The following is a 17,978-nucleotide window of genomic DNA, read 5'->3' as shown; positions in this document are numbered from 1 at the left end:
CAGACTAAAACTTAGGAAATCAACTGAAATAGAAGAAGCAAAAGTGCATTCTTAGCTTTATTGTTTTCAGAGTTACCGTCAGTGACCCAGTTTTGTTTTGTCTTTTTTCCCCCTCCAAGGAAAGAATCTATACATTATTTCCACAAGTTTTGTATAAAAGTCCCTCAAGGCTACATGCAACTACTGCTTCTTTGGGACAAATGTAGCCTGAGGGATAGAAAGAGTTTTCTAGGGTCCAAAAGCTGAATCTCACATTAATATGGAGAAGTGTCCTATTAGGATGATGGGTACCCGCTAACAGGAGAACTTCCTAATGTGTGAAAAAAAAATTTTTTTTTCTGGTATCATGAGCTTTGTGCTGGGCGTACTGGTTTATTTGGAGCCCGCTACTTGTGAAAGCTTCACCTTTTCCATTTTTAGAAAATGTGAGGCAGCAAAAAGGTTTTTGACAAATTGCAGATCCTGCAGAGTTTAATCAGCTTGATTGTGGGCACCCCACTGCTCTCCTTGTCTCTTATTTTATTTGACCACTAGCAGTTTGGGAACATTTTTCTGCTACTGGATTATAGTTTTAAAAGAAAGTAAAGGATATGATTTGGGAAGATTAAAAATCTGCTTTGTAAAAAATCATCAGCAAGTCATAGGAGAGAAGACTCCCGGGAGCTCTGAAATGGTAACTCACGCTCTCTCTCTCTGTTTCTCTTTATTTTCAAGCAGTGGACTTTCAGTAGGGACTTAGAGCACCTCTGATCGTCAGTGACCGGTGTGATGCAGTGGCCGTGTACTGTCTGATGCAAAAGCCAAGGAGGTCTTGGTATGTTAGCTGGTGGCATTTTAGTTTGTGCCCCTGCATTCTGTGTGTTGTGAAATAGATCCCAGGATTTTAAATGATAATTACTTGAGAATATTAGCTGACTTGCCTTCAAATAGTTCTTCGCATCAGTGCTTCTTGTGGTTTTAATTTGATTACAATGATGCTGAAAGTTAAAAATGGTACATACACCTTACGGCAGTGGTGTTTGTAACTAAAACAATTTTATCTCAATTTCTCTCAAATGAAAGAAAGGCATGAGAAAATGGTAAAAAGCATGTTTAGTTTGAAAACAGCGAGCACTTAGTAAAATAAAAACAAAAGACCAAAGAAAATGAAGTTAGAGGGAAAGGACCCAAACTTAAAAAAACTCAAAAGAAAAAAAAATTTAGTGACACAAAAATATGAAGGGGAAGCAATCTCTATGATTTTAGCCAATGCATATATTAATTGTAATGCATATATTTAAGTTGGCTAAATTTGTAATGAAAAGTAATAGCATCAAAACAATTAAGGTTTAGTATCCAAGTAGGGTATTTGAATGTAATTAAAAAAAATGGGTTTTTGTATAAAATTTTCTTAAGGAATTCTTAAACCTGAAACACTTGCTAAATTTAGTTACTTAAAAACGTGCAGTTGGTTGCTTTTATCAGTGTGGTCTGCTTGTTTTTTGTATCATTGTATCACATTAAAAATAAAATGGAGGGAAACTTTGTTGGCCAAAGGTGGCCTGCATAATTGTTTCGGAAGGCAATGAACTGCCACAAGGCTGGTTGTCACGGAGGCAATTTGGATAATTTGTCATTATTTGTTTATATCCTATGATTTTATGACTTAATGACTATAGCTGAGATCTTAAAAAAACGGACGTGAAACGTGTATGTCTTATTCCTGTGCCAATCATCAAAGAATAGAAAGTGTATCGACTTTCAAGTCTTCCCTCCGCGGGACTTGGGTCTCCAGGGGCGATGTTATCAGTAAGACCCAGGTTCCCAAAAGTGGAAAATCCCTGGAGGCGTAGGGCCCGTGCGCCCCGTGCTTCCCGTGCTTCCTGCGCTCCTCGTGCGCCCCGTGCTCTTCGTGCTCCTCGTGCGCCCCATGCGCCCCGTGCTTCCCGTGCGCCCCGTGCGCCCCGTGCTCCCCGTGCTCCTCGTGCGCCCCATGCGCCCCGTGCGCCCCGTGCGCCCCGTGCTCCCCGTGCTTCCCGTGCGCCCCGTGCTCCCCGTGCTTCCCGTGCGCCCCGTGCTTCCCGTGCTCCTCGTGCGCCCCGTGCTCCCCGTGCTCCCCGTGCTCCTCGTGCGCCCCATGCGCCCCGTGCTTCCCGTGCGCTCCGTGCTCCCCGTGCTTCCCGTGCGCCCCGTGCTTCCCGTGCGCCTCGTGCGCCCCGTGCTCCCCGTGCGCCCCGTGCTCCCCGTGCTCCCCGTGCTCCCGGTGCCCGAGTACCGGCCCGGCGCCGCGGTGCGTCCCTGGCTTCGCCCTGGCGCGACCCGGGACCTCGGGCGGCGCCCCGGCCCCGGCTGCGCGGCCCGCGGGGCTCCCTCACAGCAGGGAACTTCTCCACGTTGTGCCCTCTTCAGTGACTTACTTATTCCTCGTGACTCTACGGTCCTGCGAAGGGAGTGTTACAAGAGTCCCACGCCCCAGCTGCTCCCCGTCGGGCTGTGCGCACGGCTCCTACGGACAGAGCACCGCGTGCGGCCCCGGAACCACGGCTCCCTAAGCGCCTGCTCCTGCTTGTCCCGGCACTGCAGCCCCCGCCGCACCTGGTCCCGGGCACCTGGTCCCGGGCTCCGCCTACCGGGCACGGGGCTCCCTGCGCTCAGCGCGCTCACAGGGCACGTGCGGGCCCTGCTGCGCCCCGACGCCGCCCGCGGGGAGAAGCCGGCCTCGCACCTGCGGAGCTCGCAGCACGTGGGCAGCTTGGGGGCCGCGAGCCGGGTCTCGAAGCTTCGGCCCCGATGCCGCTCGGCTGCTTGCGGTCACACGTCAATGCCCGAGCAAGTGCGACGACCACGCGGAGAGGAATGGGGCCGCGGGTGTGCCCCTCGGGCAGCGGCCAGCCCCACGGAGCCGCACCGCCCATCACACGACAGCGGCGTCCGCCCGCAGCCGGGTCGCGAGCCCGCACTCCCGCCTGTTGCGAACCGGCTCGGCAGCGCCACACTCGGGAGCCACCACCAGACGGAGACCTGCTCTGCGGGACTGGGAAACCGTACACGTGCTCTAGGCCTTTGCCCAAGCACACGCGCGCACGCACACACGTGCACGCACACACACACACGTGCACACACGCGCACGCACACATGCATATACACATGCACATGCGCACACACGAGCGTGCTCACACACGCACAGAAACATGCACATGCACATTCGCACACGTGCACACAGACACGCATGCACATGCACAAACGCACACACGCTCACACATGCGCACACGCGCGCACATGCTCACACACATACGCACACATGTATACACACGCGCACACACATGCACACATGCACGCGCACACCCTTGTGATACACTGTGGTGGAGCAGCACGCCGTGGTCAGCACGGAGGAGAAGCGCGATGGAGGGCGCTGGCCAAGCAGAGCCCGGCGGAGCCAAGTGGCAGGGCCGACACCCTCTCCGGGTCCAGGAACCACTCCCCGCCCGCCCCGCCCCTGCGCCGGGCAGCCCCGCAGGCCGCGCAGGCCCCACAGCCGTCAGCCTGGCTCTGCCGCCCGGGGAAATGTGGGGATCCTACAGTTTAGTTGAAATCCCAAACACTCACTGTCTCTTACTCCCGGCTGCTAACTCACCGGCAGGACAACGTTCTCAACACATAGAAGCCTGTTTGTTATGCATCTTCTACTCCCTGCTACGCACCAGTAGCGTCGTCCGCGATTCTTTTCCTCGAAACTCAGGTGCCTCGAGCGCTCTGGGCTTCTAAAGGCTTAGACCCCTTTGTTTGGATTCTATTTTCTCGGAGTCACTTCATCCAAAGGCGAGTATCCGCTGGCTGTCGTGTTAATCGGCTACAAAGACACCCTTGATCTCCTCTTTGCGGAGATGCTGAGTTGCGATTGGCTTTTGTAGCTCCGCGGTTTTCCACAATTTTCTCTTTTACTAATCGGAGATAAGAAACAGGCTTATCTTTCAATGCTGCAAGGCCTACAATTTCCAGATTCTCTCTTTTCCTGTTGGTTCAGTTCACCAGCTGGCCAGCACCCGCTAAGGTGTGAGTAGGACGTTAGACCACCACTAACTTAGAGCATGGTTTGCTCCCCAAGCTGCAGAATCTGCAGCCTTACCGAATGTCTGTGCTTGCGGCTCCCTCCCTCCCACCGCCAATAAACGATCTCTTAGCGCCTGCTGCTTGACCTCAGGACGGACCTGTAACTTATCCTCACTGTACTACGTTACTTCTAAGCACCAAATTGCCTATCAATTAGCAAATAAGCTAAGTTTATGCTCAGGTAATTGATGGCCCTACAATAAGAATAAAGACTTTTCTATATCGCTCACATAATGATTATTCCACATGATGGTTTCAGTCCTGCTTTATTCTTTTGTACCCAGACTTTAGGATGAGCAGATATCCCCTGACGAAAGGTGATGACCGCACCATGTTGTGGCCTCTACAGATTGTGCTCAGACGTAGACCATGTCACTTGTACTCATACTCTATTTTCCAAAGCAAGTTACATTGCTCACTCTTAAGTCAAAGGAGTGGGAAGTCTATCTTTCGGATATGGAAGGACACAGTAGGGCAGGGACGGAACTATTTTGACAATGATGCAGTATCACACATTTGCCTTAGAAGAGACATAGCGGGAGAGTGCATGAATTTGGAGTTATAGGACTAAGTCCTGCTATGTATTGAGTATACTAACATGCCAGTTGCTTCACATTTTTGGGTGATTGTTCTTTTCTAATGGAGCTAATGATGCTGATGCTGCTTATAAATATTTGACTCATTGATATTACTAAGATTAGTATAATTTAGATATCTGTTTCACTCATATAATATTAGATACCCACTGGGTGGAAAATAGAGTGCCTTGTAACATACAATTTACAAGGTACCTAAATAGATATTTCTGATTTTTATTTTCCTAATGTTTCCAAGAACTTAAGCCATAGATTTATATCACTATCTTCTTTTCTTTTTTAAGATTTTATGTACTTATTCATGAGAGGCACAGGAGAGAGGCAGAGACACAGGCAGAGGGAGAAGCAGGCTCTCTGAGGGGAGCCTGATGCAAGACTCGATCCCAGGACCCTGGGATCACACCCTGAGCTCAAGGCAGACTCTCAACTACTGAGTCACCCAAGCGTCCCCAATCTCTGTCTTATTTAGAATTTCACCTCTTTATCTAATTACAAAACTAGATATATTCACTGAGTGAAGCCTGAGGGGTCTCTATAGACAGGCGACTATCAAAATATCTTAGGCCATTGGTCAGGTCTAGAATGAACTTAAAAGCTATGGGACACACACTTGAAGGGTAGAAAAATTGGATGTGATACTTGTAAAAAAAATCTCTCTTCACTCATAAGCCTTCATCTATGAACATTGCATACACTTCTAGACCTTTGTATCTAAAGCCTACTCACAAGCACAGTTTTACCTATTAAGTGTAAAACTGAATATGCCATTAAACTTGAGAGGAAAGAAAAAAACAACAGTTTCTTAATGGGTAATTTAAAGAGGAAAGTTGGGATCCCTGGGTGGCGCAGCGGTTTGGCGCCTGCCTTTGGCCTAGGGCACGATCCTGGAGACCCGGGATCGAATCCCACATCAGGCTCCCGGTGCATGGAGCCTGCTTCTCCCTCTGCCTATGTCTCTGCCTCTCTCTCTTTCTCTCTCTGTGACTATCATAAATAAATAAAAATTAAAAAAAAAATTTAAAGAGGAAAGTCTGCTGTTAAAATGTTTGAGACAACATAAAAGGACAATAAGGAATTATTTTGATTTATTCTCAAATAACTGTGAATTGCACAATAAATGGCTTGTGACTTGTAGACTTATAGTTTCATTACTCCTGTAATTACTGCTGTTTTACTCTCAAAATTCAATTCTTTTGATTTTGAGGGCAATAGAATTTCAGGAAAAAAAAGAGCTTTAAAAGTATATCACAGCTGATATCCTCAAAAAAATGATAAATAACAGTACATGATTTAATTGGAGTCAAGTGGCCACTGTGATTAAAAAGATGTTATTTTATCTGCAATGTTTTGAAAAGTAAAATCTAAATCTCAATTGCAAGTAACTTTAGAATAAAAGATGTTGCAACCATCAGGAAGCTTCAAAAAATATATGTACCAATAATGTTTATAATTATGATTAAGAAATAGTAGATTCGGGGATCCCTGGGTGGCACAGCAGGTTTGGCGCCTGCCTTTGGCCCAGGGCGCGATCCTGGAGACCCGGGATCGGATCCCACTGTCAGGTTCCCGGTGCATGGAGCCTGTTTCTCCCTATGCCTGTGTCTCTGCCTCTCTCTCTCTCTCTCTCTCTCTCTGTGTGACTATCATAAATTTAAAAAAAAAATTAAATAAAAAAATAGTAGATTCAAAGTCTTCTAACAAATCATAGATATTCAGGATAAGAAATTCTACGTATTTAGATTTAGTGATCACATAGTGATCACCATGTGGAATTAGGCATTCCAAAAATTTGTTGGTACTAAGCTCTTGGGCGATTCAAGCTTATAATTAAAATGTAACAAAGTATGTACAAATTATTTTCTAAGGTGTGTGTATGTGTGTGTGTGAAACACACACATGCATATGCATATGTACTGTGCATGTTATACATAACAGATATTTTATAAATTTCATATGAATGTAAATAATGTATGTATATTATGAGATATATATGAATGAACATTTACAAGATCCAATTATTAATATGTGTGTACATTCATACATTTAGCTATAGGTGATGTTTAGTTTTGAAGTGGAAAATTGTTTTCAATTTTTGTAATTGTAATTTTTACTGTAATTTTCAAAATTATAATTTTTAAAAGCCTTTAGAAATTATCTTTTACCTTTTGAGTTTTCTTCATGACCTTTTAATGACCTAAAACTGTCCTAAGAAATGTGTTCTGGTTGATTTAAAGTCTGCTAAAAAAGACACTGGAAGTTTATTTAAGGCAATAGTCGCCCTTAAGGGTATTAAACTAAGGACAACTGCATTAATTTTCTATTTGTGTATACTTTTTAATCTCACTGAAACATAAAAATGATGTTTTTAGTTCCATTTCTCTATTCTAAATTTGGGACAATCAATGACAATGTAGGGTTTAGAAATTGCTTGCTGAGAAGATAGATAGCAAGCAAATATTTTAATTAAATTATATTTATTTTTAGCCTATGTCAGAACCAGTCTAAGACTGGATGATACCAGCCTGTTTTAGGTCTTTTGAAAGACCCTAGATGTCATTTCTTTGTTTTGGTGACCTTGCCCCCTAGTTTTCAAATATATTAAATCTACCTCTGTCCTACATTAAACATTTTTGTTTGTTTATATTAAAAATTTGAAGAGACTTTATAAACTTGCCCTTTCGTTATTATCTTCTGGGATTTTTTCAATAATTATTATGCATCTTGAGGGAAAATTGCAGAGTAAGAGAACCTTAATTATAAGAAGTTTCAATTTAACAATTAATAAGGTTGAGAGGTTAAGTTTAATAGGCATTTAGTTACATATTCCTTAATATCTGATTTGCATATTTTTTCATATTCTAGAAGCCATTTAGTTTTTTACAACTTAAATATTTTTCTGGGACCTTGAGAAGTATATGTTTGATCCCCCAGCAATTTTCTCTAGAGCCTAATGAGGCTCAGCCCCAGATGTATGTACTTGAAATCTTGACTATGCATCTTTAATCCTGTTTCCAGACTTAGAGCCCTGAACACCCCTGTTGTCTGATTTGGATTCTTAACGCTGTGTTTCCTAAGATTTGATACTTAGTTCCATCGTCACATTCATCATGTTGTTCTTCAGTCATTAATTCAGTTGTCTGATTCCCAGTAACATAAAAGAAGGAGATGAGAACACATTCATTCATTTACTCAAATATATACAGTCATTCAAATATATACATCCACATAAAATATATATTCATTCTATATATTTAAATGCTACTCTCTGCCAGGCATCGTTCTATTCACTAAGGATATAATGGCAACTAGAAAGCAAGTCCCCACTCACCAGAGGTTATATTTTAGCTGTACACCTAATTTAATTTGGCACCTAAAACATTGCCTAACATAATAGATATAGCTAATAAGTATTTCAAGTGCATAAATAAATAAATATGGAAATTGTATAATTAGAAGAATGTTTGAAATTTAAATTTACACACTGTGGTACTTTTAAGTATTCAGGACAACACGTATCTTCAAGTTATTTGAAATATAATACATCTACTAATGCAAATCAAAATCAATTGGAATTCTGCATTGTAAATGAAATTAAACCTCAGTTGATTAGTTTTTAATTTATTCATATGTTTTTCCCAAATGACCTCATCTTCCCATCTTCTCACAAGAGACAAAGAGAAGGAGAGATGGAGGGAGGAAAGGAGGAGGATTGAGAAACAGAGAGCACGAGAGAGAATGAGATTAAATTTGTAATGAACTTTTCTAGAAATATTAATGACAATTTTAAGTCTTTCCAATAAATTTGCTATGCTATTTTTAAAGAAAATGACCAAGGTAGATTTCAATTCAGGTAACTCCTAGTAAATCATTGTTTAATGAAAACAAGTAGAGCAGAAAGTAGAATGTTGCATTTGTTCTTAGGACATCCCTGTAGGAACTAGCAGACATCAGATTTGTCAAAGTTACAACTCCTTTAGAGTTTCCGGGAGAACACCAGGATCAAAGAAAATAAAAAGATAAAGACTTACATTTTATTTGCAGTAGGAGTTTCTCATTTAAGAATCACTTGTTACTATCATTTTAAATAAGTTAAAAGTATGCTGGTTAGGAATCTTTACCTGACACTAATGGAACCTCCCTTGACAGATTTTTTGTTGAAGAATTATACGGTGTGAATTGAAAAAAAGAACTGTCAGGTTGGATCAGATATTTTCTATCTGCAAGTGCCTACTTGGCTCATATAATGTTCTCAACGATAGGTGGAAAAACTCATCTGTGCCAGAAGATTCTCTCTCTACGTTATCAAAGAAATGCATATTTTTATTCTGTCAAACAAGTATATTTTAATCATAGTTATAACTATTGAATTAACCAAAATTCCAAGTATTAATTTTTTTTCCAACATGATTGTTCCATTTGATCAATTTTATAGAGAGATAAATGAAGTAGTAAAACTTCCATTGTTAAGCAAGCTATTTTAATTACTTGTTATCCACAGCATTTTCCCCCTACTATTTTGACTCAACCAATGTTTCACTGTTAACTAGAGAACTGTTGTTCATGGCATTGATTTTATCAATATTTGTAGAAAATTTTCCAATCAGTTTAAATTCATTTGTAGTTGTAACTGTATTATATTTTGCTTCTACATCTTTTTCTTAGTTTTCTTTTCACACTCATTATTCATGATTTTATTGCTATTTCTGGAACAATCTATGTACAATCTTGCCTGAGGACCTTTGTATTTATTACTTCTTTGATCTTGAATATGCCTTCCTGAATTTTCCATGGGGTTTCTTCCTTTAAACTTCAGGTAAAATTTCACCAACTCAGAGAGGACTTATCTGACCATCCCAAGCAAATCAATATTCAACTACCTTCGATCCTTTTATTTTATAGCACCTACTATCACTGACATTATATTATTAATTTACATATTATTTGGCTTATGGTTTGTATAAAATTTAAGTGTCTCAAGGCCAGGCTCATGAATTAGTAGTTAATGATGCAAAAAATGGTGCCTGGCACATAATGAATAATAAATATTTAATGAATTAATAATAAATATTGACATGGGTTATGAACAATTAGACCAGTTAAAGTTTATGAAGCTATTCATGAAATAGTTAGAACCTGCATTTCAGGATAAAAGAAAATCCAAACATATAAAAAAATGGAAGCCCTTATATTTGGAATAAAACGTCCCTTTCTTTAGACTTACAACTGTAGAAGTCAGAGGAGATCAGGATGCTGAAGTAGTCTGATCTTCCCTCCACAGGCCTTTAGGTTTTCATGTGCTGAAGATTCAGCCCATGATAGGAGTGAAGCCATCACCAGAAGGGCGTAGGAGAGTTCCAGTGTGCTCAGAGTAAGCTGACCTCTTACTGGACATAAGATGCCTTCTGTGTAAATCATAAGGAGGCCCACACGTGGTGTATGTTCCTCCTCTACAGGCCACTGCTGTTTCGGGTCAAGGGAGAGAGTCTCTGTGCCAACCTAAAGATGTCCATCAGAAGTCGGGAGGAATTCACACAGCCTGTGCTGCCTAGAGAGCACTATCATCAAGAGTCAAATAGTAATGCTGAAGCCTCGAACACCCCTGATGAGACCTCACAACCATCACCCTGTCCCCATTGACACAGGCAGGCTACTCTGTCTTGGAAAAATCAGGATTTGATTGCTCATCCCTAAGATGTCTCACACTCTCTCATTTTATGTCAGTAGCTAAAAGGAACCCAGAACTTCCAAGATATTCCTGATTCTGAGATCTCTAATCCTCATGGCAATTCCTCTCTGTCTCCTGATACCCATTCACCATGCTCTCTTGAACTCACCAACAAAACCCCTTCATCTTCAGCCACTTTTATGTACTTTCCCTTTATCTTCTCTCTAAATGAAGCCTGGTTCTTTTTTAGTAATCCTGCTTCTCATGTCAGCTCCAAGGGATGGCTATTTCCCTACCACACCATTTAAATGGCTGAGATTGGAGGTGAGGTGATATTCTCTTACTCTTCAGGATCACTTCCAAAAGTCTCCTTTCCCCTCCCTAAAACTCTCTACCCATGATCTCATGGTATTAGCAGATGCCAGCTGCTATTCTTCTTTATAGAAGTTTTTTTTACCAACCTCTCTGGTCACTTCCTCTCTTCTGTTAAGATTTTAGTCTTAGCTTACTGTCTCTCTAACACCTTTCTTGTCATACAGTATGGTAATTTCAGTACCCATGTAGACTTCAAAAACACTAGTCTTGCTTACTTGACTCCTCTCCCCCAAAGATCTTGTTTTCCATCCTATCACTGAAGTAATTTCACAATTATATGATACATGTGTCCATGGGATATTTAATGTGGTATTGACATTTGAGTTTCAGTGTTTGCATGTATACTTGGGTTAATAGATTATCTATTTACTTCTATACCTAGCATAAATTTTTTGCTTAAGTCAACTCTTGAAGTGTCCCTAATCTATCAGATTGTAAGGGATCCAACAAAAATATGTTGTATAAGTGCATATTGGATAATATAGTCTATGTTTCTCAAAAATATAGTAATCTAGATATATTCTATATTTCTCACAAAATGTACTGTAAAAAAACAGGATTGGATATAACTTTGAGAGAAATGCTACTTCAGAATAAAGTTTCTATTTACTTAAATAAGATTAAAATTTTTTAATAAGGTTAATACTTAGCCAATGAATCTTTATCGCATACTATTTTTGTTTTAACCAAATTGTGTATTTTCTCAGTTGAGATATTTTTAAGCCTCTGGTCCAGATTTGAGTTGTCTTTATTTGTTTACTAAATTATTTTCATTATTCAAATGTTAAATAGTGTATGATTACTGACAAAGCATCTGTTTTAGTAAAATAAAATTATTCAAAGGATGTTTTTATTTCATATTTTGAAAGATTCAATTATTTAAAATTTCTGTTTATTTTCACATATGGTATAATTTCTTTCTTTGGTGGGAAAGAAAACTTTTGTTAAAGCAAAATCCAGTTACTTGCTAACAGTGCCATGAAATTACTGCTTAGCTGGGTTGTCAGTGTGAGCCTCTCATCGTCAGTAGTGAAAAATGTTAATGACATCATAGCATTATGGACAAGTCAATAGAGTGTGTTAAAATTTCAACTGATTCTCAAATAAATCAGTTATTCTTTACCAGAGTCACACCCTAAATAATGAATAATTTCAAAGTACCTCAATTCCAATTAGTGATTAAAAATCATAATTTGGTTGAGGGAGACAGAGTGAAATGTTTATCAAATTCAATGTCCACCTCCCATAATGCCTTTTTCCTTCCTATGTTACATTTTCCTATGCAACATTTAAAAGGCAATTATACTGACTTTTAATTTAGTGGAGCACCTATTAATTAATTGCCTATTTTTTGAATTATATTGGAATTCTAAGAATGAATTTGTTTATCTTTATAGGATATCTGAAGTGTCCAGGTACTTAAAATCACCAATTGGACTGAACAGATGTACCTCAGGAATTAAAAATTTTTCCAGAAGGAGGTAAGAGATCTTAAAGTATGCATATATTTGCATGTTAATAAGTTTTGGTGAAAATTTAGATATGCTAGTACATTTCTTCAGTGTATAATTTAGAGGATAATTTTTAGAAATTAAGGGCACTTTCTGTTTTTACTTAAATATTCTTTATTCTTTGGAATGACTTAGATATATGAGACTGCTGTTAACATTAAAAAAAAATGGTTCATAGGGAAGCCACATTGCCACCTCAAAATGTCAAGATCTGAATGGCCACTGTTTTGCTTTTTTTTTTTTTTTTTTTAATCTTTATATGTTGGACTAGACCAGGTTTACCAAGTTCCCCAAGAGCCACAGAGCAAAGATATCTGACATGGAGGCAGATTGCCATCTAGAAAGATCCTTTGGCCAGCCTGCCCCTTCTACATTTCCTGGACCACATATGGTTACTATCAGCTACAATCCATTCAAAGGCTTGAGTGCCAAGCACAGGGAGAGGAGCCAGTTTGTAGTGTGTTACACTATCTTAATTTTGACCTAAGATATGAGACTGAAATATTACCCTTAAAGTAAAATAGAAATCTGAATGTATTCATATTATTTTTTAAACCCTTTTTAACTATAAATGTTCCTCAAACTTCATTTCATTGTAAGTACAAAGAAAATTCAGCAGCATTAGGTTTATCATCCCACTATATTATATATATTGCTACCGGCAAGAATTGCTGTTAGAAGAAATGAATAAGGAATTAAAACATACACTTTAAGATCATAGCTAGTATATGAGAATGGCAAGAAAAAAAACCTGAATCTAAATAGTATTTCCCTTATAGTTGTTTGAGTAGAAAAAGAGTCATTTATTAATTTTATCTCACTAAAAATAAGGGGGTCCCAATTTTATTAGGTGCCTTGGAATTTAATTAGATGATTATTTCTATTTAATGTGAACAAATGCTTCTTCCTTGTTTTTTCATATTTAGTGTCAAGAAAAATAATATTTTTAGGAATTTTAAGGAAATTACAATTGCTAAATGGAAGCATCACTTCCAAATGCAAAACATTCATCACATAAGGTAAAAATGTAGTGATATGAGATTAACACTGAAGCAATTAAAGTGTCAAGTCATTATGGATTTTTAACTTTTTTATGCCACATCTCATACATTAGTACTGATAGGTCAATAAAGACTCCAAAATATGACATTTGTATTGCCTGTTCTCTATACAAATATATACATTTACACATACGTATAAACATATCTATACATACATATATTCATTATTGGGCTACATTAATTTTTAGCCTCCGACAGTACCAGTTTCCTAGGATGCTATTTTTCATTAGTGTATCCTGTGCACAAATACTAAACATTATTTTCTTTTTCTATTTTTCCAATTACAATTGCCTCATAGGGCACCCATAAAGGAGGAAAAATTCACAAAATGCATTCCTTGGATACTGATTAAAATCTGTTCCAAATTTATGAAGGCTGGAGGCATACATAGTGGTACTTAAAGATGTATACTTAAAGATCTAGCCAGTTTTTCAAAATTAATTTATAAACACATCAACAATCCAAATGGATGAGTCTTAAGTTATTGAATACAATTAACAATGTACACATGGGATTGAAGTGGGATAGTAATTAGTATGACTATTTATTAAAGTCAAAGTATCAAATTTGACTAAAATCTGATGAAATTTATTTCCACATATTGCATTTAATGGAATTATTTGCAGAATTGAACATTTGATTATAGGCTTTGAGTAGCACAAATGTAAACTGGCATCAATAAGTACTGGTCTATTAGAAAATGTGACCTGGTCATCCCAAATCAGACTTTTTTATTGACAAAGTTCCATATCGCTTAGTCTCCCCTTACTTCCTTTTTTTTTTTTTAATTTTTATTTACTTATGATAGTCACACAGAGAGAGAGAGAGAGAGAGAGAGAGAGAGGCAGAGACATAGGCAGAGGGAGAAGCAGGCTCCATGCACCCGGAGCCCGACGTGGGATTCGATCCCGGGTCTCCAGGATAGCGCCCTGGGCCAAAGGCAGGTGCTAAACCCCTGCGCCACCCAGAGATCCCCTACTTCCTTTTTTTTAAACAGAAGTAACCTAAATGAGAATTATTGACATTGCAAATGTATAGTGAAATATTTAATGTAAATAATTACTTAACAGTATATTTTGCTTGTCCTGCTAATTCTATTGTTTGATGGCTTACTCACTGAGAGAATGCCAATGTGGCAAGATCCAAGACATTTTTTTCTTTCCTGAATCTGAAAATTATTCTGTAATTACTGATTATTCCCTTGACATGGCTCCATATATGTTTGATTCTAAATAAATTCTAGATTGAAAAGTACAGATACCTTACTAGTAAGCCTGTGACAAAGATTTCAAGCATTTAAAAAAATAGAAGGCAACTAAAAGAAACTAGTTAAGAAAAAGATATACTAATTTGGAAGAGAGGAAAATTAGATAATATTCCATATTAACTAAAAAGGAAAATTGAAAATGTGTGGATGAAAAAGAAGAAAAAAATGTAAATCAGAATGTGAAAATATCAAGTATTATATACAATTTGATATTCCACTTGAGGTTCATTCTAAATGACTATTGAATAACTGTGATATGTTTTTAGGGAAATTGTCTCATACAGCAGAATAAAATGACACTCCAGATTCATATAGTTCTGGAATTTCAAGCTGGATCACTTTGTGACCTTGTGAAAATTACTTTGCCTTATTTAATTTTCTCATTCATACATTGGGACTAACAATATCCACTTTTACTTATAATTTTTACAAATTTTGAGATAGTTAACGGTTTTATTAAATTACATTTTAAAGTGTATGGTATAGTTTTCTCTTTCTTTGAATATTTTCAAACTATTTTTTATTCATTTTATTTTTCATAAGTGTTCAGCTTTTTTCTGTCTAAGTATACATCTTATTTTTTTTCTTCTGATTATAAAATTTTCAAGATTAAGTATACTTTTCTTGGGACGCCTGGGTGGCTCAGTGGTTGAGCATCTGCCTTCGGCTCAGGGCAAGATCCTGAGTCCCAGGATCGAGTCCCGCATTGGGCTCCCTGCATGGGGCCTGCTTTTCTCTTGGCCTGTGTCTCTGCCTCTCTCTGTGTCTCTCATGAATAAACAAATAAAATATTTAAAAATAAGTAAATAAAAATAGTTTTTCTTATTTATGTCTGCCCCTCACCCACCAGTTTAAGAGATAGGCATTATTTATTGAGTAACTGAAAGAAAGAATAAATTTAAAAGAAAAAATAAGGGTGCCTGGGTGGCTCAGCAGTGGAGCATCTGCCTTGGGCCCAGGGCGTGATCCTGAACACCCGGGATCGAGTCCCACATCGGGCTCCCTGTGGAGCTTACTTTTCCCTCTGCCTGTGTCTCTGCCTCTCTGTGCATCTCTCATGAATAAATAAAATCTTTAAAAAAATAAAAAATAAAAGAAAGAATAAATTTCTACCTTTCTATGTAGACATGTTGTTGCTGAATTAAGCTGACACTATTTAAAAAATGTAAATTCTCTCTAAAAAAAGTCACTATTTAAGAGAGAGACTTTTCAAATGAAAAATCCTTTTGACTCAATATATCCACCTATTAATTTAGCGTTGTTTGATTTTGAATCTAAATAGGGTCTCTTACCTTTAACTTTGTAATATTTTATTCTGTTTTAACCATGCCTAAGATTTTTCAAGAAATTAGAATATATTTTCCTTATCATAGAATTTCCTAGCCATCTTTAAAAGAAAGGTGGATTGCTCACACTCAAAGCATTACTTACTTTTGAAAACTTCATTGTCTGTATGTTTGTAGAAATTCTATCTCAGATTCAGACAGAATCATTTCTTTTTCTTTAGTATTTTATTTATTTGAGAGAGAGGAAGAGTGCGCACAAGCAGAGGGAAAAGGAGAAGCTCTCACCCACTTATTCTGGAGCCCCATGTGGGGCTCCATCCCAGGACCCTGGGATCATGACCTGAGCTGAAGGCAGGCACTTAACTGACTGAGCCACCCAGGTGCCCCTATTTATTTTTCTATAGAAGCTAATAATTCGTTTTTCATACTGTTCTTTTTTTCCTTCTTCTTCTTCTATCTTTATAGTTTATACTAAATGTCTTTAGGCCCACAGAATTTCTGAGCCAGAAGGGTTTTAAGAGATCATTTCATTGTTTACATAAGGAAACTTAGGCCAAGATAAATCTAATACAAGTTACAGACACCAGGACCCAAACTCCAAACTCTAATTTTGGAGTTCTTTCTTTTGTATCATAATATCTTGCTCCCAAGATACTCTATTTCTGGACTTTCTTCCTTATTCATTTTAGGATTATCTGTTGACAGTCTCCATTATTTATCAGCATTGTCTTCTACTGAAATTTATAACATACATACGAAATAAAGAGACGGCATCCTCTTCTTCCAAAAAGACAAGCCTGTCAGTGGGTAAAAAAAAAAAGAATAATAATAATTGAGCAAGAAAGATTGGGTAATAAGAGAAACACACACATAGTACACTACCCCAGGGGACAGCCCTGTTTAGGGAACGACATTTTGTGGCTGGCTAAATATATGTTGATATATATACAAAAGGCAAAGCACTGCATAGAACTTTTGTTTTTTATTAAACTCAATGAGATGTGTAGCTTCTTCAGCTGAACCTGTATGTGTTTCTTTTTCCACACTAACTTTGAGGGGCAAATTAGGTAATATAAACTCCAACTGTTTTAAAGGGCTCACTTCTATGGTTTTTGACAGTGATATAATCTACCCATGAAACCACCACCAGAAGCAAGATACAGAATATTTCTATCACCCCGACAAGATTCTTTATGACCCTTTAGTTTCTTCATACTATGCATTAGTTTGCAGTTTTTATGAATAGAATCGTGTAGGTGTGTAGTTTTATGTATTTTTTCACTTAGCATAATGATGTAGAGGTTAATTTATGTACTTTTTTGTATCAACAGTTCATTTCTTTTTATTGCTGAATAGTATTTCATTGAGGATATACTAGATTTGTTTATTAATTCACTTATTGATGGATAGTTGTTTCTTTTGACTTTTGTGAATTGATTTTCTATGAGCATTTGTGTACAAGTCATTGTGTGGACATGTGTCTTCATTTCTCTTGGAAAACATGTGGAATTGGAATATCAGGGTCTTTGGTAGGTGTACGCCTAACTTTTTAAGAAATGACGGTTTCCCCAAGTGTTTGCACCATTTGGCATTCACCTGAGCCGTGTATGAGAAATCTCTGTTGCTCTGCATAAGAGGTCTTCAAACTATAGCTCTTGAGCCAAATGAGTTTTATTTGTAAATAAAGTTGTATTGGAACACAGCCACACTCACTTGTTATGAATGAGGTGCTTTCATGCTACAAAAGCAGAATTAAGTAATTATGACAGAAACCATATGGATCTCAAAGGTTAAAATATGTACTTTCTGGCCCTTTAAACAAGAACTTTGCTGATCCCTGCTCTGCATCCTTGCAACATCTCTTGCCAGTCTTTCTTAATTTTAGCCATTTTAATGTATATGTGATGGTATTTCAGTGGAATTTAATTTGCATTTCCCTGATGACTAATGATATAGAGTATCTTTTAATTTCTGTATCTGCCATCTGTATGTCTTCTCTGAATTATCCATTTGAAATATTTTGCTCTATTTTTTAAATGATTTTTTTTCTTATTTATCTATTGTAAGAGCACTTTATATAATCTGGATGCAAATCCTTTGGTAGATAGGTATGTTTTAAGAATATTTT

At 38.2% G+C, this 17,978-nt stretch overlaps 1 protein-coding gene and 1 long non-coding RNA gene across 4 annotated transcripts in view; one reads left to right on the top strand and one right to left on the bottom strand.

Annotated features, from left to right (window-relative positions):
• Positions 1-17,978, top strand: part of SEMA3A (semaphorin 3A) — a 453,431-nt gene that overhangs the window by 140,627 nt on the left and 294,826 nt on the right. For 2 of the 3 annotated variants that reach the window (XM_025449180.3, XM_049096230.1), the window contains exon 2: positions 12,123-12,206. The gene's annotated coding sequence lies outside the window, so the exon portion shown is untranslated. Of the gene's footprint in view, positions 1-515; positions 674-12,122; positions 12,207-17,978 lie in introns of those variants that run through there. The other variant, XM_035701936.2, reaches the window with a different exon arrangement.
• The window catches only part of LOC112661266 (uncharacterized), a 38,544-nt gene that overhangs the window by 6,854 nt on the left and 13,712 nt on the right, over positions 1-17,978 (bottom strand). Inside the window, exon 2 of the long non-coding RNA XR_003137569.3 lies at positions 16,607-16,647. This is a non-coding gene — a long non-coding RNA (uncharacterized LOC112661266). The remainder of the gene's footprint in view (positions 1-16,606; positions 16,648-17,978) is intronic.

This window comes from Canis lupus, chromosome 18 (assembly GCF_003254725.2).
Source record: "Canis lupus dingo isolate Sandy chromosome 18, ASM325472v2, whole genome shotgun sequence".
Classification (NCBI taxonomy): domain Eukaryota; kingdom Metazoa; phylum Chordata; class Mammalia; order Carnivora; family Canidae; genus Canis; species Canis lupus.
Note: the sequence above shows the minus strand (reverse complement) of the source record. Positions and strands in the feature narration are given on the sequence as shown.